General features: G+C 38.8%; 1 non-coding gene across 1 annotated transcript; it reads left to right on the top strand.

The window, feature by feature from the left end:
* The first annotated feature begins 15278 nt into the window (after positions 1–15278).
* LOC117280350 (small nucleolar RNA R71) lies at positions 15279–15385 on the top strand. The gene has a single exon (XR_004510877.1). It is a non-coding gene; the product is annotated as a small nucleolar RNA R71 (small nucleolar RNA).
* The last annotated feature ends 6985 nt before the right edge of the window (positions 15386–22370 follow it).

Genomic DNA, 22370 nt, shown 5'->3' on the forward strand with positions numbered 1-22370 from the left:
TCTCGGGGAGTAATAAAATTTTGAAAAATCAAAATAAGAAAATCAATTTGGAACCAAACTTAAAATGATCTTCTTCTTTTTTTGTCCAGAAGAAATATATATGGAAACATATTATCAGCTTGATACTCTTTTCTGTTTAATAATACCTTTCTTTATCAAAAAAAATATATGATGCACCGCCTTTGTGCGGGGCGACACGAAAATATTTGGATCCGTACAAGAATTACGATAATTTCAAAAAGAAACATTTCTAAAGTATGTAATTTCTATGCCTCCGTTAGATTTAAAAAAATAACATAAATAAATTCAAAAAATGTGTTTAACCTATAAGATAAAAATAAATAAAAATTATAAGTTCGTAAAAATGATAAATATGTTTTAGGGTTTTAGATTTACTTAATTGTCATTTAAGTATTTTTCTAGTCTTTAGTACTTTTAAATCAACTAAATTCTGGTTATTAAATTTTTTCTTCTTTGAACTTAGTATACTTTAAAATAAACTAAAACTTTACTTTGTATAAATTTTCTTATTTAAAGCCAATCAATATTAAAGTTGAATTGAACTATGCGACTCTTTTATTGTTCAAGAACTCAAATTTGGACTACTTTTTTTTAGTTAGATTTGTTCTATTTCAAATTAAAATAGGAGCATTTAAGTTGTAGCTCAAAGTAAAAGTACTTATTATATTTGGTAAAACTAAAAGGAATATTGAATAATTAATATAAATAAAAGAATAATAATTTTTATTTTATCTTAAAAATTTAAGTGATATTAAAGACACTTTATTTTAACGGTTTGTCTAAATATTTTCTTGTGTGTGTTGTACTATTTTTTTTGTTGCTAATAAGGATATTTATTAAAAGTAAAGAAAGACAAGTAGTAGAGTTTTTACACTGGGGGACTGTTCTGGCTATACAAGTTTTGGAATAGTCATTATTGAAAGCAAGTAAAGTATAAAGAGGGGGTTCTTCATAGTGTAGAGGATGACAGCGTTGATGGCTTGCGCAAGGAGCTAAGGTCATGCCATGCGTAGCAAGTAGATCCGCTACAGTATTGGCTTCACGGTAAATATCATGGAGTTCTAGATGTCCTAGCATTATTAGTAAAGCTCAGTGTCCCTGTATGCAAGACTGTTTGCATTACCTGAGAATCTGTTTATATATGTAGTGGATATATGTGTGTTGTACTTAAAACATAGGAAGAACCAAAAAAAATATATTTTTAGAAAGACGGAATATACGCAACGCAACACTAAAACTAATTTGTATAACTAATAAATAAATTTTCTTAAAAATCACATAAATATTACTATGCATTAGTTACTTGCAATAGATGAATTCTAGAAGAATTATGTTAATACTAGCATAAAATGGGTGAATTTATGAAATTCATGATAAAATCGTGATTAGAATTCATTCTTTAAACCAATTTCCACGGATGCAGTGTTTTAATTTTCTTGTGTCTATAATCAGTTCTCATTTAAGTTTGAACTTTTTAAAGGTAATCTGTGTTAGACTCAAAAAGAAATCTCAAATTCTTTATAGTTTCTAAAAAAAATTCTTGTGAGAAAAAAATTTACAAAATTCAAAATAGGTATACTTTTAAATCTAAACCCCATTGAATTCTATTATCTTCAATGTTTGCCTAGGTTTAAATCCCTTGAATTTTAATATCTTGTAACATTTGAAATTTATGATTTTTTTTAATTCTTGTTTACTTCTTCTGAATGTAAGAAGAAAAAGTTCATAAAGAATCTAATGGCACATTTTATTCAATTCAAACAAAGACTATGAGAAATAAAAATATTCTGGTGCTTATACTTCAGCAAATGAGAAAATATTATAAATGAAAGAAGTCACGCTAAATGAAATTGATTTTCACCATCTCTAACAACATAATGCCTTCTCCAAGTACAATTCATGTACCTTCACGATTTTACCTTTTTCTTGGGATTTTTAGACATACATAATAGGAATATATAAAGGATGAAACAAATTAGTTCGAAAGGTCCTACCCTACTTTTTTTCGTTTTCTTGTGTATATGTGGTGTTTACTTACCACCAAATCAGATTTAGTCTAGTGATGTGATGAAACTTGAATAGTTCCGCGAAGATAGAAAAAGTAAGAACCAAAAGATTTATTTTTCAAATCTCTCTATTTGTTTTACTATGTCAAAGTAGTTTTTCAGTAATGAAGAATAGTAATTCAAAGTCAGCCCTATGATTCGAGATACTGTAATGACCCGACCGATTATTTTATGTATTTGAGTCACGTTTTTCCATTGATCATTCTTATATTCTTGGTTGCTATTTTATGAATTTCGGAGACAGTTGGTTTGGTTTCGAGAAGATTTTAGAGTGAATTGGAACACGTAGTTCTATAGTTGGAAGCTTAAGTTGTAAGAGTTGCCCAAGGTTTAACTTGTATGAAGTAGACCTCGGATTCATATTTTGATGGTTCCTATAGATTCGTATGGTGATTTTGGACTTAGAGGTATGTCCAAATTTGTATTTGTAGGTTCCTAGAATGTTTTGGCGCTATTTGCCGAAAGTTGGCAATTTGAAGGTTTGAAAAGTTTATAAGTTTGACCGTGAGTTGAGTTTGAGGCTATTAGGTTTAGATTATTATTCCAGGACTTGGAATAGGTCATTTTTGTCATTCGAAACATGTGTGCAAAGTTTGGTTTCATTCCAAGTTGGTTTGGTAGGAATCAGACGCTTGGTTGTGAATATTTGAAGTTCTTGAACTTGAAGGCTTGCATAATATGTTTTGGTGTTCAATTCTTGGTTACGAATGTTATTTTGATGTTTCGAGCTAATGAATGAGTTCATATGAGGTTTGTATACTTGTGTGGATAATTGGTGTGGAGCCCGATGGGCTTGGGTAAGTTTTGAATGGGTTTCGAATTGGTTTTGAAAGACTTCAAAATTTCTGGTGTTGCAGGCATTGCAATTGCCATAGCCTGCTCGTATTTGCAGAAAGCTGATCACATTTGTGATTGGTTGGCTGAGAAGGCCAGCTTCACATTTGCGAAGCTGGTGTCACAATTGCGACATCCGCATTTGCGAAAGGGGCATCGCACTTGCGACACTTGGTCGCATTTGCGAGGTATGGTGATGAGGGAACCAGTTCGCATTTACGAACTATGCTTCATATTTGCAAACTTGTGGTTGCAAATGCAACATTTGCAGTTGGTTTTAATGAGCCAATTTCGGGATTTAGGTTCATTCTTCCATATTTTGAACCCTAGACTTGGAGATGGGCGATATTTGAAGAGGATTTTCACACAAGGCAAGAGGGTAAGTGATTTACACTTGATTTTGATATTATATCTTGTTTCTCCATGAATATTACACCTAGATTATATGATTTGAAAGAGAAATTTGGGGAATTTTGACTATGTTTTGGAAAATAAAAATTGGGATTTGGGAGTCGATTTGAACTCAATTTTGAAATCTAATCATATATTTAGACTCGTGATTTTATGGATAATTGGGATCTACCCCTTGACTCGGAAATTGATCGTGTAGGCTCGGGGTTTACTTTTGTTGACATTTTAGAAATTGAGTAAAGATTGATGTTTGGAATTGATTCTTATAGCGTTGTTTGATGTTATTGAGTTATTTTTTGCTAGATTCGAGTCGGTTGAAGGTGTGTTATAAGGGAAATGCTATTTTAGAAGTTTTATTTGGGCTTGTTGAGGTAAGTATCTTGTCTAATCTTGTGTGAGAAAATAACCCTTGAAATTTGGTCTTATTTGCCTAATTGTATTATGTGTAAAGCGTCGTGTACGCAAGGTGACAAAGGTGTATACGGGTGCTATGTGTGGTTATGATCGGATTAGACTTTAGGCTTCTATTATGCCTTATTGTGATTATATGCCTGATATGAAATATGCTTAATCATTCTATGACTATACGAACTTGGTTGCTACAATCGATTTGGGTGTGATCATGCTTTATATATTGAACACTTATCTGTATTTTTTTATTGTCATGTCCTTATGCACTTTGTTGATTGATATTGATCATATGTCTTTTGATGATAATTTTACATATTTGCATTGTTATGCTCATGGCACATGTGGACATGTTGGCGAATTGATTGGGTGTTGACACGAGGTTTTTGCCGTGTCATTGTGATGATATTATGGCATGAGGTCTTTATCGTGCAATTGTGATGATATTGTAGCACGAGGTCTTTGACGTGCGGTTGTGATGATATTGTTGCACGAGGCATTTGCCGTGCGATTATGATTATCGTGATGCTCGAGGTTTTTGCTGTGCAGCGTGTGGATAAGGATCCATCCCCTAGTGTCTCCCTCTCATATTCTCTCTTGATGGCGTACATGTGGATTGTGGTACCATAATAGTTGTGATTGATTTTGATGTGTGAAGTATAAGGATGACATTTCAGTACTATTGATGATTTGTGGAGTATAAGGATAGCATTTCACTGATTTTGATGTGCGGAGCATAAGGGTGGCATTTCACCATTATTTCACCGTTGATGATCATGTGAGGGTATAAAGGTGGCAATCTTGATCATGCACATGCATTCTTTATGCTTTGTCATGCATAAACCAATATTCTCTCTTGATGGCGTGGTTTTGGAGGATTTAGTGGTGCTTACTCTGGGGGCAAGGGTCGTCGTGGTAAAGGCTATATCAATCATCCAACTCAGTCGGCACTTCTTGTTTCACATAGTGCTCCAGCTAGCTAGGGATTTCAGAGCACTCGTTCCGGACAATCATCTTTCAGTGCACCTCCCGCACGAGGTTCTTACAACGGTTATTCTAGTAGTTCGGGGCAGACTCAGTTGTAGTAGCCGTGTCAGCAGAATGGTTGTTATGAGTATGGTGATACGAAACATATGTGAGAGATTGTCCCAGGCTTCAGATGAGTGGACCTTAGGAGGGCACCCGAGCTATGATTCCCGCTCCAGATGCTACACCACCTGCACATCCAGCTAGAGGTGGGGGGACATGTGTGTAGAGGTCATCCTAAAGGGGGAGGCCAGGCCCGTTATTATGATTTTCCTAGTAGGACTGAGGCAATCACATTAGGTACAGTCATTATAGGTATTGTTCCAGTCTGTTATAGAGAGGCTTTAATATTATTCTATCCGGGTTCTACTTATTCATATGTGTCATCATACATTGCATCGTATTTAAATATGTCTCGTGATTCTTTGGATTCTCCTATTTATGCTACGCGTGTTGGGGACTCTATTATGGTGGATCGTATTTACTGTTATTGTGTGGTTGCTATTGGGGGCTATGAAACTATGGTTGATCTTTTTGTATCTTAATATGGTGGATTTTGACGTGATTTTAGGGATGGATTGGTTATCTCTGTACCATACTATTCTTGATTATCACGCTAAGACCGTAATGTTGACTATGTCGTGGTTGACAAGTTTGGAATGGAGAGGTTCGCTTGGTCATATTCCTTGTAGAGTGGTTTCTTTTCTGAAGGTTCAACGGATGGTTGATATGGGATGTTTGGTATACTTAGCCATTGTTAGAGATGCAGATCTGATACACCTATGATTGATTCAGTTCTCGTAGTGAGAAAGTTCCCAGATGTGTTCCCTGCAGACTTATCAGGCATGCCACCTGATAGGAATATTAATTTTGGTATAAACTTGGCACCGGGAACCCAACCCATATCTACTCCACAATATCGCATGGCTCCAACAGAGTTGATGGAATTAAAGGAACAATTGTAGGACTTATTGGATAATGGTTTCACCAGGCCGAGTGTGTCACCTTAGGGTGCCCCAGTTCTATTTGTGAAGAAGAAATATGGTTCCATGAGGATGTGCATTGACTACAAGCAATTAAATAATGTTACCATCAAGAATAAGCATCCACTACCTCGAATTTATGACTTGTTTGATAAGCTTCATGATGTTAGGTGTTCTCGCAGATTGACATGAGATTGGGGTATCAATAGTTGAACATCATGGCTTCAGACATTCCTAAAATGGCCTTTAGGACCCCGTTATGGGCATTATGAGTTCTTGGTTATGTCTTTTGGTTTGACTAATGCCCCCAACAACTTTCATGCATTTGATAAACAATATATTTCAGCCTTACTTGGATTATCTTGTCATTGTGTTCATTGATGACATCTTGGTTTATTCCTATAGTACGGAGGAGCACCAACAACATTTGATGATTGTGCTTCAGATTTTGAGGGAGGAAGTTATATGCCAAGTTCTCTGAGTATGAGCTTTGGTTGGATTCAGTGGCATTATTGGGCCACGTGGTGTCCAGTAAGGGGATCAAGGTTCACCAGAAGAAGATTGTGGAGGCTTAGAGTTGGCCCAGACCTCCTACATCCATGAAGATCTAGAGTTTTCTAGGTTTGGCTGGTTGCTATCGTTTCTTCGTGAATGGTTTCTCGTCTATTGCAGCTCTATTGACCAGGTTGTCTCAGAATGGTTCTCCGTTCAAATGGTCTGACGAGTGTGAGGAGAGATTTTAGAAGCTCAAGAATGTTTGGACTATTGTTGCACCCTATTTTGCACAAGTCAAAACAAGCTACAACTTATAGTACTCTACAAGGTTAATTGAATTTTAGAGTCGGCACCTAGTATTTAAGGTATACAAGGACACCTATACTACACTATGTAATGTACTTTTGACTATGGTCTGTGAAACTGTTGAGATTCTAGGTAAGGGTTCAAGTGATTTCGAAGGGAAGGTGTTAGGCATCCCTCAAGATCCACAAAATATGGTTCCGGTGGACTCAATCAAATAAAAGAGGGATTAAATAAATATTCATTATTATCACAAAAAATTCAAATAGGAGAATGATAACATGTACCCAAATAAATAATTAAATACATAATGAATTATGTGCAAATGAAATATGCCATTGACTTTGTGTTTTGAAAAAGAAATGATTAAGGTATATTGAATCGTATAAAATATATGAAATGTACAAAGAGTCATGTTTTGAAAGAATAGAGTGAGTGTGAAAATTAGTTTAGACAAAGAATGATTAAATATGTAACAAAATATGTGTAACGACCCGGCCGATCGTTTTGAGTATTGTAGCCTCGTTCCCCCATTTATTGCTTATTTTATGTTCATTTGTAGTCATGTGACTTGATGGGGTAGTTGGTTTGGTTCCGGGGATGTTGTAGAATGAATTGGGACACTTAGTCCCAAGGTTGGAAGCCTAAGTTGAAAGAGTTGGCCAGATGTGTACTTATGTGTAAACGACTCCGGAATAGATTTTTGATGGTTCTGATAGATCCGTATGGTGATTTTCGACTTAGGAGTGTATCCGCATATCGATTTGGAGGTCCGTAGGTGGTTTTGTCTTGAATTGGCGAAAGTTGAAAAGTTGAAGGTTTGGAGAGTTGAGAAGTTTGACCGAGAGTTGACTTTGTTGATATTGGGCTCGAATTTTGATTCTCGGAGTTGGAATAGGTCTGTTGTGTCATTTATGACTTGTGTGAAAAATTTGAGGTCAATCAGAGTGATTTGATAGGTTTCGGCATCGACTAAGTTGTTGGATGTGATTTGAGGCTTCGACTAAATTCGTATCGTGTTTTAGGATGTGTTGGTATGTTTAGACGGGGTCTCGGGGGCCTCAGATGTGATTCAGATTGAAATCGGATTGAATTTTGGACTTATGAATTTTCTTCTATGATCAGATCTGGTACACTCGCACCTCCAAGAAAGGGGCCGCAGGTGCGGAGCCGTAGAAGCGGCCAAGGGGTCGCAGAAGCGGCTCTGAGTGAAGTTGGGGCGTTATGCAGGTGCGAGGAAGATTCCGCACTTGCGAGCTCGTAGATGCAGGAGGATGGTCACATAAGCGGGTTATGCGAGGGGTAAGAGCTTTCCGCAGAAGCAGAGTCTTAGGCGCAGGTGCGCCTCCGCAAGAGCAGAGTCTTGTCCGCAGATACGAAAGTAGGGGGCCTTAAGGGAAACCACAGAAGCAGAATTTGGGCCGCACCTGCAGGATCGCAGAAGAGGTTAAGTGAACCGCAAGTGCGAGATGCCTGGACAGAAGATATAATCGAGGGTTGGAGTCTTTTCTTCATTTTTGGACTTTTCAAGCTCGACTAGTGGCAATTTTTGAGAGGGGTTTCACTAGATTTCAAGAGGTAAGCTACTTGATCATTTTTATTCATTAAAATATTGAATATCCATTGATTTCTACACCTAGATTATGTATTTTTAAGGTGAAATTTGGGGGATATTGGACTAGGGATTGGAGAGTGAGATTTGAGGTCGGAATTAGATGATTTTGGTATGGTTGGACTCATTATTGAATGGGTGTTCGAATTTTGTGAATTTTGTCAAATTCTGAGGTGTGGGCTCGGAGTTGACCTTTTGGGTTGACTTTTTGAATTTGGTTAAAGAACCTAGCTTTATCGTATGGGATCGATTCCTATAGTTTGTATTGATTATATTGAGTTGTTTGTGACTAGATTCGAGTCGTTCGGAGGTTGATTCACGAGGCAAGGGTTTGTTGGAGCTTTGAGTTGTGCACTTTGAGGTAAGTAACACTTCTAAACTTGGTACTGAGGGTATGAACCCCTGGATTACGTGTTATATGGTTGGTGTTGGGGTGGCGCACATGCTAGGTGACGGGCGTATGGGCGTGCAATGTGGTAATTATGACTCGGTTGATTCTGTGGTACTGTGTAGTTACCTAATCTTGTTTCTATCCATGTAACTTCTACGTGTTATAGCAATTGAGTTGTGACTCATGTTAGAAATCATGTTTAGGCTATGTTGGGACCCACCGGGGTCATTACTGTTGTTGAGTTATTTGCTTAAGTTATCATTTTGTACTCAGTCATATTCATTCATTTACATATCATATCTCAGTCTCTGTTATCATTCACTGTTGCATCATGTTATCATTGTTTGGGCTGAGTGGCATGAGATATGTGAGCCTGTGAGACTGGAGAGATTGATGACTGAGTTGGGGCCTGAGAGCCGTGTTGTGAATGATTTAGTGGATCGGGCTACACACCGTAGAAGACCATATTGGCTTTATATCTATTATTATTATTATTATTATTATTATTATTATTATTATTATTATTATTATTATTATTATTATTATTATTATTATTATTATTATATCTATTATTATAATTGAAACCTTATCTACATGGAATTATATTATTATTATTATTATTATTATTATTATTATTATTATTATTATTATTATTATTATTATTATTATTATTATTATTATTATTATTATTATTATTATTATTATTATGGATCGGGTTGCACGCCGCAGCAGGCCTTATTGGCTTATTTATTACTATGGGATTGAGTTTCACGCCGCAGCATGCCATATTAGCTTTATATTAGCACTTGGGCAGGATTTGCCCATTCAGAGTTTGACATACCAGTAGTGAGCGCAGGTACCATACAATGCTGAGTGATTGTGTGTGACGAGTGGGAGTTGAGGCAGTTAGATTGAGTATTCTGAGAATGTGAGTACCTGAGATTATCACTGTGATGCATTGCATTGACATGCATACTTGACATGTAGGCATAGAGACATAACATTTCTCATGCTAGCTGTACTTGGCATATTTTATCAGTGTTGAGCTTAAGTTGTTGAACTTGAAAGCATACCTAAATTTATGTACTGTGTACAAGCTGAATATGGAAGTTCTGTGTTATTACTGTTATTATCTTGTTATATCTGTGTTGCCATTATTCTGATTCAGACTGTATATTTTTGAGCTCGTCACTGCTTTTAGCACAAGGTTAGTCCTGTTACTTGTTGAGTACATTGGGTCGGTTGTACTCATACTACACACTGCACTTTGTGTGCAGATCCAGGTGCATCTGGACACGACAGTTGCTAGATTTGGTGCAGTATATGCTTGGAGACTATTGAGGTAGCTGCTATGATGCCCGCATACCTCATCTTTCCTTCCTTTCAGTTTATTCAGTATTGTTCTATTTTCCAGATAGTTGTATTAGAGATTTAGATTGTGTTGACATTTAGTAGCTCATGTACTCGGTGACACCAGGATTTTGGGATTTGTTGTCTTTGAGTTTCAGTTGTTTTTATCAGTTATTTATGAGATTTTTCCATTGTTGAACATGTTAAAAATCATCTTTTTAATTCAAATGCATAGTTATTATGTGATTGTCGTCTTGCCTAGTAATGTGATAGGCACCATCACGACATGTTAGGATTTGAGTCGTGACAAGTTGGTATTAGAGAGCTTGGTTACTTAGGTCTCACGAGTCATGAGCAGGTTCAGTAGAGTCTTCTGGATCGGTACGGAGACGTCTGTACTTATCTTCGGGAGGCTACCGAACCATTAGGAAACTTCACTTTCTTGTACTCTTGTCGTGCAGATTTGTTGATTTTTGAAACTAAACTTCTATTATTCTATTCTCTCACAGATGGTGAGGACACGTGCGACTGGATCGGGCAGACGACCACCAATACCACCAGCTAGGGCCATGGTAGAGGCCGAGGTGCAACTCATACTGCAGCTAGGGCAGCACCTGTGGAGATACCAGTTGCTCTAGCTCAGGAGCAGATACCAGATGTTGTTGAGCCATGACAAGCGCAAAACACACATTTAAATTCTGCTCGCTAATCAAATATAGTATAGTATAATATTGTATCCACATGGATTGAATTTAAACAGTATTCTCATAGTTTCTAGCTTGGTTGCTATCCAAGATGATCAATATTGAGATTTATAAGATGTATAACTAAAATTAACTAAAAATCTAAAGCTATTGACTAATGACCATCGAAACAAGGAATAAACAAAGAAGATTATCAATAAGAGAAGATAGTGTTTTGATAGGATAGGTGCAAGATAATTGTTCGGGATCTAACTCTAGATAATTCACTTCTAATGTTCAAGTGAGTCTCTCGACTTCACTCAATTATTAGTTCAAATATTCAGCAAAAACTCCTCTATCGATTAAGTCTTAACCTTACAAAATGAACAAAATTAAGCACGTGAAGATATGCCAGAATGCGTAGTGGATTGGTCTTTAGGAAAGCCTCTTTCGATTATTCTCCTAACTAGGTTTAATCAACGATTCAAATAACCTCTTTTGATTACGTAGAAAAATCTATGAACTCAACCAACAATATAATGCAAAGATATCACAAGTTATGACTCTCTCGATTACGTGAACTAGTGAATATAGATGCAACAATTAAATCATCCAAAACGATTCAATACATAAAACTAGAGTTATAATCCACAAACAATCATCAATACACCAAATCCATCAAACCCTAAATGGAACTACTCCATAGATATGGAGAAATTCATCACAAATAAAATTAAAGTATAGGAAAACATAAATTCAATCCAAACTCGGTTCTTGAGTAAGGAAAGAATGATGAAATCCTTGTGCTTATATTCTTCCAACTCCTCCTTAGCCTCCTTAGGTCCAAAGTATGTCAAAAGTCCAAAAAATAATATTTTTCCATGTATTTATACCAAGTAGGGTCGGGCCCAAATGAAATCACCCTTTCCTAGCTGAAATAGGATTTTCACTCTGTAAAAATTGCACAGGCGCGCCGCATGGGGCGATGCGCCATGCGGGACATTAGTGGAGAAATCCAGAGAGCTAACAATTTGCAGGCAGTAGGACTTTCCACAGCCGCGGTGCTTACTTTTCTCAGAGTACGACTTTAACTTGATTTTTGACATCCAAACTTGGTCCTCGACCCCCGAACACGATCCCAGCTTAATCCCTTGGGCTTTTACTCCCACTTTAAAGCTCCAAATACCTCTAATTAGCTCCAAAATATCTACATAACTCAAAATCACTCCTGCAAGGTATAAAACACACAATAAGTGCAAAACACTACTAATTAAAGCTCCACACAAATAAAGTACAGTGAATTAAAGTGCAATAAGTGACTAAAACATGATATTATAGCCTACCATCGACACCCCACACTTAAACCATTGCTCGTCCTCGAACAATCAAACTACACTTCATATAGACACGAGCTTTTTCAACAACTCTGATAACTCATCACAACAAGAATATTTAAAACTGATTAAGCATAATACCGTAATATCATCGTCTCAAGATTTGACTCGAAAGCACCACACATTTTTCACAACCCGTGCACTTACTCTAACACAGTGGTTAATGACATTACCTTTTCTTTGCGGATCAAGTTCCCTCACACAACAATACCGAGTAGTTCCGCACACAATAAAATTTAAGAACAATTAGGAACTCAAGATAAAAAGAATTCCCTCACTCTCAGAAACAACATTTATGTGCCACAAAAGATGTACCATAGGCTTTCCCGTAGTGTCAAGGATCAAGTAGGGCTTTAATTGGTTGTAATGTAGGCTGTGGGATGGGTATGATACATTTGGATATAAGAGTGACTACACCTCCCTAAGCACTTTAATACATACACTTAACCGTTCGAAACCCCACACTTATGTCAAACCATAACCCCACCTTCACATCAATATACATTAACTCCCTACTTCTTTAAGTACAATTACTTTAAGAGTTACCACTATCAAGGAGTATTTTGCACTTTTTCTTTTTCAATTCAAGTGGCTCTTACTTTTTCAAAATAATGTACCTTTCTTTTTATTTCAATAGTTCCACTAAAAAGCCAAACCAACCACCCCACACTTCAACTTTTACAAAGTTCATAACAAATTCAAGTGCTCCATGGAGGTAAAAGGTTCAAATAGATGGTCAATTCAAACAAATGGGTAAGGTTTGTAATGTGGTTGCCAAAGAAACATGATTACGGGCTCAAAAGGGTTAACTACTATACATAACAATTAGGTGGATAATAGCATATATCTGGCTCAACAAGAAAATGCCTATATCACTTCCACGTCTGAATAAAACTACTATTTCGCTTTGCACACACACTGGGCAAGTTCTAGACATCAAATGCAATGCACGAAATACACAAAACCTCACACACATATAGAACATAACTCACTCAGGATTAGACTATCAAGACACCCAAGTCAAAGTAGTTAAGCAAAGTTAAGATCATACAATTTAAGGTACTTATTCAAGAGCCAAACACTGAGCCTAAGCGTCACAACTAAAGCATTTATTATTCTCAAGGCATAATAAAGTTAAGAGATATTGCCTTCAATTCAAATCACAACACAAGGTTTTCTACTACTAAAAAAATAAAAACTACTACTAACTACACCTGGTTCAAACAAAACCCTTGAAAAAGAGCCACAACACAAAGAAAAACTAAGGGGGAATTATTACACTACTTACAAACAAAAAACTTTTTGTTTTTTTTTTCTTTCAACTTTAATCCCTCAAGAAACTTGTTGATGATATCAATCATCAAGAAAAATCAAAAATTTTAAAATTTTCTCATTTTTTTTTTATCTCCAACTGCTACAACTAACAAAAAAAACTAATATACATACATACATATATCCCCCATCCCACACTTTAAGTTGTGGCATATCCCTATGGCACACAATTAAAAAGCATAAGGTAAAGGAAATTTCTCTGGATATCTAGTCGTGGTCTGAGTCGAAGTCGGGCTCCATTTCTCGCACCCGAACTAATGCACACATCCATGCAGACAACTTCTTCTCAGCCTTCTTGGGGTACACTCCACACTTATTTTTCTCAGTCACCGCAACTTTCTCTTTCGTGCCCTTCACTTTCTACTAAACACTTGCAACTGGTTTTTATTTTTGTGCCCCTTTGCTACATTCATCTCAAAAGTCACAGTCTCCTCACCCACTCTAAGCATGAATTTTCTCTCGTGTATATCCAATATTGCTCTACCCGTTGCTAAGAATGGCCTTCCTAGGATGAGGGGGACCTCCTTGTTCTCCTCCATATTCACCACTATAAAATCCATAGGAAATATGAACTTATCCACCTGAACTAACACATTTTCCACTATCCCATCAGGTGTTATAGTCGTTTGGTCCTCCAGCTACAAAGATATTAGCACCGACCTTATCTCTCCAATCTCCTTCTCTAGTTTCCTGTAAATAGATGGTGGTATTAAATTAATTGAGGCACCGGAATCACATAAAGACTTATCAAAATTAATAGTACCTAAAGAGCAAGGTATAGTAAAACTCCCTGGATCTCCACACTTTTGTGGGAGTTTATTTTGCAATATCGCACTGCAATGCTCAGTGAGCTTGACAACTAAGGTCTCCTCTACTTTCCTCTTCTTCGTAAGTATCTCTTTCAAGAATTTAGCATAATAAGGCATTTGTGAGAGCACTTCTGTGAATGGTAAGTTTACATGAACCTGTTTCAGCACATCCAGAAATCTCAAACTGCTTTTCCAGCTTTTCTCTACATAGCTTTTAAGGGAAAAGGTAGCACATGCATATGCTTGCTCTCCTCATGTTCCTCCCTTCTCGATTTTTCTTATTTCTTTTTTTTCTCAGATTTCATTGGGCCTTTCTTCTTCTTGTCATCATCACTTTTTAGCTGCTCCCCACATTCTTTTTCAACTATCACCATTTTTTTGGATCGGGGTGGGATCTTTCAACACTTGCCCACTTCTCAAGGTTACAGAATTCACTGTTTCTTTGGGATTTCTTTTAGTATTAGCAGAGAGAGTGCCTGGAATGCTCTTAGATAACATTGTTGCAATTTGTTCCACTTGCTTCTCTAAATTTCGAATTACTGCCCCTTGTACTTCAAATCTTTCATTAGTTTTCACAATGAAGGCCTTCATGAGATCTTCTAGACTAGGCTGATTAGGTTGTTGAGGCTGAAACTGCTACCTTGGCTGATTACCTTGGCTGATTCATAAAATCAAGAGCTCATTGTCCCTGGAATTTGGGGTTATTTTGTTGCCATGCATTAGCGGTACCCCTAGGTGAACTTCATGAAAGACTAGGATGTTTCTGACCCATTGCATTAAAATTATAATTTCCCACATCATTCACTTTCTTAGTTAAGGATTGACACTCATGAGTAGGGTGTCCTCTTCCACATATATCACAAGCAGCGTGAGGCTTATTTTGTATCAAGGCTAAGGTCAGCTTTCGTATTTCTTTAGCCATAACATTAAGCTGTACATGCACAGACGTATTAGCATCAACTTGGTGAACACTAGTTGATCTTCTTCTTTCAGCACTTTCAGAGGGACACTGATTGGCATCTTCAAATAACTCATCAAGAATTGTAACTATCTCCTATGGAGTCTTCTTCATCTAAGGGCCTCCAACTGCATTGCTCAATGTTCTATGCGAGGCCGGTGTCAATCCATCCCAAAAGTCCTTGAGCTGCATCCAGAGTTCAGTTCCACTATGTTGACACTTTCCAACAATCTCCTTAAACCTCTTCCATGCTTCAAAAATAGTTTCAGTCTCTTTCTGGAAAAAGTTATTGATTTCTCTTCTAAACTTGCCCTTCTTAGCTAAGGAGAAATTTTTATCAAGGAATTTTCTGGTCATCTCCTCCCATGTTCTAATCGATCCCGTGGTCAAGCTTCGAAGCCACTGCTTTGCATCATATTTAGGTGAAAAAGGGAATGCCCTTAAGTACACTGCATCTTGTGACACCCCATTGTATTGAAACGTGTTCATAATCTCCTCGAAGTCTATTAGATGTGTGTTTGGATATTTGTTCATCTTTCCTCTAAAGACACAACCGTTCTGAATGGTTTGAAGTAACCCTTGCTTCAACTCAAAATTGTTAGCTGCAATTGGAGGTGGCCTAACACTTGATAAGCCTTGATTGTAGACCGATCTAGCATAATCGCCCAGTGATCTCCCATGCATGGGAACTATATTTCCAAATTGGTTTGTAGCCACAGGTTGATTTTGAGCAATTCTACGACCACTCTCTTCTTCATAGATAATCTGTGCATCTCTAATAGCTACTTCCTCAACATCCCGTGCAGCTTTTTCTCATTGTTGGGCTGCCTCCCTTGCAGCCAAATCTACATTATCATCACCGTTTCCAGCCATAAGTTCTTTGGTTGAGGATTGCCCAACCTTTCCTGATGTCTCGGTGAGATCTCTTTCCTTCCTCAGCTGTCGCAGTTGTTTTTCTATCTCAGGCTCGTATGGTAACACTTCTTTCGCAGAAGCTCGAGTCATGTACCCATCTAAACCTGTAACCTCCGCACAGTCAACAAACACCAATCGTAAAAAGGGAAAATAGAAATAGAAAGAAAAAGAATTCCTGAATTAGCACTACAAACTATTCCAAACACTATTGATTGCCAATCCCCAGCAATGACGCTAGAATTTGATGAACGCAAAATACACACTTAAATTCTGCTCGCTAATCAAAAATAGTATAGTATAGTATAATATCGTATCCGCAAGGATTGGATTTAAACAATATTCTCGTAGTTTCTAGCTTGGTTGCTATCCAAGATGATCAACATTTGAGATTTATAAGATGTCTAACTAAAATTAACTAAGAATCTAAAGTTATTGACTAATGACAATCGAAACAAGGAATAAGCAAAGAAGGTTATCAATGGGAGAAGATATGGTTTTGATAGGATAGGTACAAGATAATTGTTCGGAATCTAACTCTAGATAATTCACTTCTAATGTTGAAGTGAGTCTCTCGAATTCACTCAATTATTAGTTCAAATATTCAGCAAAAACTCCTTTCTCGATTAAGTCTTAACCTCACAAGATGAACCAAATTAAGCACGTGAAGATACGCCAGAATGCATAGTGGATTGGTCTTTAAGAAATACGCTTTCGATTATTCTCCTAACTAGGTTTAATCAATGATTCAACTAGCCTCTTTCGATTACTTATAAGAATCTATGAACTCAACCAACAATATAATGCAAAGATATCACAAGTTATGTCTCTCTCGATTACATGAACTTGTGAATATAGATGCAATAATTAAATCATCCAAAATAATTCAATACATAAAACTAGAGTTATAATCGGCAAACAATCATCAATACACCAAATCCATCAAACCCTAAATGGAGCTACTCCATAGATTTGGAGAAATTTATCACAAATAAAATTAAAGTATAGGCAAACATAAATTCAATCCAAACTCGGGTCTTAAGTGAGGAAGGAATGATGAAATCCTTGTGCTTGTGTTCTTCCAACTCCTCCTTAGCCTCCTTAGGTCCAAAGTATGTCAAAAGTCCAGAAAATAATATTTTTTCATGTGTTTATACCAAGTAGGGTTGGGCCTAGATGAAATCACCATTTCCTCGCCGAAATAGGATTTTCACTCTATAAATATTGCACAGGAGTGCTGCATGGGGCGACGCACCATGCGGAGAATTAGTGGGGAAATCCAGAGATCTAACAATTTGCAGGTAGCAGGACATTGCACAGTCGCGACACCCCACGCGCCGCTCAATGCGCCGCTCCAAGGTACTTTTCTCAGAGTACGACTTCAACTTGATTTTTGACGTCCAAACTTGGTCCTCGACCCTTGAACACGATCCCGGCTTAATCCCTTGGGCTTTTACTCAGATTTCAAAGCTCCAAATACCTCAAATTAGCTCCACAACATCTATATAACTCAAAATCACTCCTACAAGGCATAAAACATACAATAAATGCAAAACACTACCAATTAAAGCTCAACACAAATAAAGTGCAGTGAATTAGAGTGCAATAAGTGACTAAAACACGAGATTACAGCCTACCATCAAGCCGATGGGACTAACTCAGGCACCAGCTTTGCCCATTGTGATTCCAGGCCTTCAGGAGTCTTTGGCCCATATATTGACTGTATGCACTAGCCTTGCTCAAGCGGTTTCAGTTCTGGCCACACCAACCATTTCTCAGGCCGGGGGAGGTGCTCAGACTCCCGCTGCCCGTACTCCAGAGTAGATAGTTCAGGGACTTCAGACACCGGGGGTACTACTATCCCAGCTGGTTGTAGCTTCTCAGGCCCAGGTTGGTCCACATGTGAGTGACGAGGAGCAGAAGAGGATAGAGCGGTTTGGGAGACTCAGTCCTCCAGAGTTTAGTAGGGCGTAGTTAGAGGATGCTCATGATTTCTTAGACAGGTGCCAGCAGATCCTTCGCACGACGGGTATTCTGAAGACTAGTGGAGTTTTATTTTCTACTTTTTTACTATCGGGGGAAGTATTCAAATAGTGGGAGGCCTATGAGTTGAGCAGGCTAGCCGGCGCTGCACCACTTATGTGGCATGAGTTCTCAGTTCTCTTCTTAGAGAAGTTTGTTCTATAGACCCGCAGTGAGGAGTTGTGTAGGCAGTTTGAGCAGCTACGCCAAGAAGGTATGTCAGTGACACAGTATGAGATGAGATTTTCAGAGTTGGCTTGTCATGCGATATAGTTAGTCCCCACTAAGAGGGAGAGGATTAGGAGGTTCATTGGTGGCCTCAACTATGGACTATGCTTCGTCATGACTGGGGAGATTGCATCAGGTGCTAGGTTCAACGAGGTGGTTGACATTGCTAGACGCCTAGAGCGGGTTCGTAGTTAGGAGCGTGAGGAGAGGGAGGCCAAGAGGTCTCGTGGTTCGGGTAGTTTCAGTAGTGCCTCATCTGGAGGACAACCCCATCACAATAAGGGTCATCCTTATAGACCCCCTCAGATGGCTCATCCTATTCATCGTAGTGCATCAGCTAGCCATGGTTCATATAGTGATCATCCTGGTTAGTCATCTCTCAGTGGCCTCCCAGCTTAGAGTTCATCCCGTGCTCCATCAGTTCAGGGTTCATCCGTACCAGGTCCTTCTAGTAGTTATTCTGGTTCTCAGGGTATGATTCAGTCCCAGTCGCCATTAACGAATCAGAGTTGCTTTGAGTGTGGAGAGTTTGGACATGTGAGGAGGTATTGTCCCCGTCTTTTGGGAGGTCCAGTTTAGAATAGGGGTAGGTTATGAATTTAGCATCAGTTACTTCACCACCCACTCAGCCAGCTCGGGATGGGGCGGAGGAAGCTAGAGGTTGCCCAAGAGGTGGAGGCCGATTAGGTAGCGATCAAGCTCGATGCTATGCTTTTTCCCGCTAGGCCAGAGGCCATTGCTTCAGACGCAGTGATCACAAGTATTGTTTCAGTGTGCCATAGGGATGAATCCATATTATTTGACACTGGTTCCCCTTTTTCATATGTATCATCATGTTTTGCTCGTTATTTGGATATGCCTCATGATTCCTTAATTACACCTGTTCATGTGTCTATACCGATGGGTGATTATATTGTTAGGGACCGTGTATATCGGTAGTGTGGTGACTATTGGGGGATTAGAGATGAGAGTTGATCTTTTATTGCTTAGTATGCTTGATTTTAACGTGATTCTATTTATGGATTAGTTGTCCCCATGTCATGCTATTCTGGATAGTCACGCTAAGACCATGACGCTGGCGATGCCGGGATTGCCTAGGATTGAGTGGAGAGGTTCTCTAGATTATGTTTCTAGTAGGGTGATTTTATATTTGAAGGCCCAACGGAGGGTTGGGAAGGGGTGTTTGGCATATTTGACTTTTGTGAGGGATGTTTGTTCTGATACTCCTACCATTGATTCTGTTCCGGTAGTGCGAGACTTTTCGAACGTGTTTTTTGTAGACCTATCAGGCATGGCACCTGACGAGGACATTGATTTTGGTATTGACTTGGTGCCGGGCACTCAACCTATTTTTATTCATCCGTATCGTATGGCACCAATAGAGTTGAAGAAATTGAAAGAGCAGCTTCAGGAGCTTCTTGATAAGGGGTTCATTAGACCTAGTATGTCACCTTGGGGTGCACCGGTTCTGTTTGTGAAGAAGAAGGATGGTACTATGCAGATGTGCATTGATTATAGATAGTTGAACAAAGTTACAATTAAGAACAAGTATCTTTTGCCGCGCATTGATGACTTATTTGGCCAGCTTCATGGAGCTAGAGTGTTCTCTAAGATTGATTTGAGGTCTGGGTATCACCAGTTGAAGATTCAGGACTGATACTCTGAAGACGACATTCAGGACCCGCTATGGTTACTACGAGTTCCTTGTGATGTCTTTTTGCTGACCAATGTCCCAACAACATTCATGCATCTGATGAATAGTGTATTCTAGCCTTATCGTGATACGTTTTTCATATTATTCATTGATGATATCCTGGTGTACTCACGTAGCAGGAGGAGCATGCACATCATCTGAGGATTGTACTACAGACATTGAGGGAAGAGAAACTTTATACTAAATACTGCAAGTGTGAGTTCTGGCTCGATTCGGTGGCATTCTTGGGGCACGTGGTGTCCAGTGAGGGTATCAAAGTAGATCTAAAGAAGATTGAGGAAATTCAGAGTTGGCCCATACCGTCTTCAGCTACTGAGATTCAGAGTTTTCTTGGCTTGGCCGGATATTATCGCCGCTTCATGGAGGGTTTCTCGTCCATTACTTCACTTTTGACTAGATTGACCCAGAAGGGTGCCCCATTCAGGTGGTCTGATGATGCGAGGAGAGCTTTCAGAAGCTCAAGACTACCTTGACCACAACTCCAGTTCTAGTTTTTCCTTCAGCATCGAGTTCATATATAATGTATTGTGATACTTCTTGGATTGGTATTGTGTGTGTCTTGATGTAGGAGGGTAGAGTGATTTCTTATGCCTTACACCAGTTGATGCTCCATGAGAAGAACTACCCCGCTCATAATTTAGAGTTGGCAGCCATTGTCCATGCATTGAAGATTTGGAGGCATTATCTCAATTGCGTGTCTTGTGAGGTATTTACAGGTCATCGGAGTCTACATCATTTGTTCAAACAAAATGATCTAAATTTGAGGCATCAGAGATGGCTGGAGCTGTTAAAAGACTATGATATTACCATTTTGTATTATTCGAGGAAGGCCAACGTGGTGGTCGATGCCTTGAGTAGAAAGGTGGTGAGTATGGGTAGCCTTGCATATATTCCTATTGGTGAGAGACCGCTTGCATCAAATGTTCAGGCATTGGCCAATCAGTTCGTTAGGTTAGATATTTCGGAGCCTAGTTGGGTTTTAGTTTGCATGGTTTCTCGGTCTTCTTTATATGAGTGCATCAGAGAACGTTAGTATGACGACCCCCATCTTCTTGTCCTTAAGGACACGGTTTAACATGGTGATGCCAAGTAAGTTTCTATTGGAGATGATGGGGTGTTGCAAATGTAGGGTCGAGTTTGTGTGCCCAATGTGGATGGATTATGTGAGTTGATTCTTGAGGAGACCCATAGTTTGCAATATTCCATTCATCCGGGTGTCGCAAAGATGTATCAAGACTTGGGGCAGCACAATTGGTGGAGGAGAATGAAGAAAGATATAGTGGAGCTTGCAGCTCGATGCTTGAACTATCAGTAGGTGAAGTACGAGCATCAGAAGAAATTTGATGCTATTTGGGTGATTGTGGACCAGTTGACTATGTCCATGCACTTCATTCCAGTTGGGACTAGGGCCGAAATCTATATCCACGAGATTGTTCACCTTCACGGTGTGCTGGTGTCCATTATTTCTGATCAAGGCACGCAATTCACATTGCATTTTTGGAGAGTAGTGCAGCGAGAGTTAGGCACGTGAGTTGAGTTGAGTACAACATTCCACCCTCAGAAGGATTGACAATTCGAACACACTATTCAGATATTGGAGGATATGCTACGCGCTTCTGCTATGGATTTCGGGGGTTCTTGGGATATATTTCTACCACTTGTAGAGTTTTCCTACAACAACAACTACTAATCGAGTATTTAGATGATTCCTTATGATGCCTTATATGAGAGGCGGTATCGGTCTCCGGTTGGTTGGTTTGAGCCGGGTGAGGCTAGGCTGTTGGGTACCGACTTGGTTCAGGATGCCTTGGAAAAGGTCAAGTTGATTCAGGACCTGCTTCGCATGACATAGTCTAGATAGAAGAGTTACGCCGATCAGAAGGTTTGTGACATTGCCTATATGGTAGGAGAGATGGTATTGCTCAGAGTTTCACCCATGTAGGGTGTTATGAGGTTCGGGAAGAAGCGCAAGTTGAGACCTCGGTGTATTGGCCCTTTTGAGGTGCTTGAGAGGATTGGAGGGGTGGCTTACAAGCTTGCATTGCCACCTAGTCTATCGAGTGTTCATCCAGTATTTCATGTTTCCATACTCCAAAAGTATTATGGTGATCCGTCTCATGTTTTAGATTTTAACACGGTTCAGTTAGACGGAGATTTGACTTATGATGTGGAGTCGATGGCCATTTTTGATCGGCAGGTTCGAAATTTGAGATAAAAAAATATAGCTTCAATGAAAGTACAATGGAGAGGTCAGCCAGTCGAGGAGGCTACTTGGGAGACCGAGCGGGAGATGCGGAGCAGCTATCCCGTTCAAGGACGAATATTTGTTTAAGAGGAGGAGAATGTAACGATCCAACTAGTTGTTTCGAGTATTGTAGCCCCCATTCCCCCCATTTATTGCTTATTCTATGTTCATTT

The sequence above is a fragment of the Nicotiana tomentosiformis genome, chromosome 12, assembly GCF_000390325.3.
Source record: "Nicotiana tomentosiformis chromosome 12, ASM39032v3, whole genome shotgun sequence".
Taxonomy (NCBI): domain Eukaryota; kingdom Viridiplantae; phylum Streptophyta; class Magnoliopsida; order Solanales; family Solanaceae; genus Nicotiana; species Nicotiana tomentosiformis.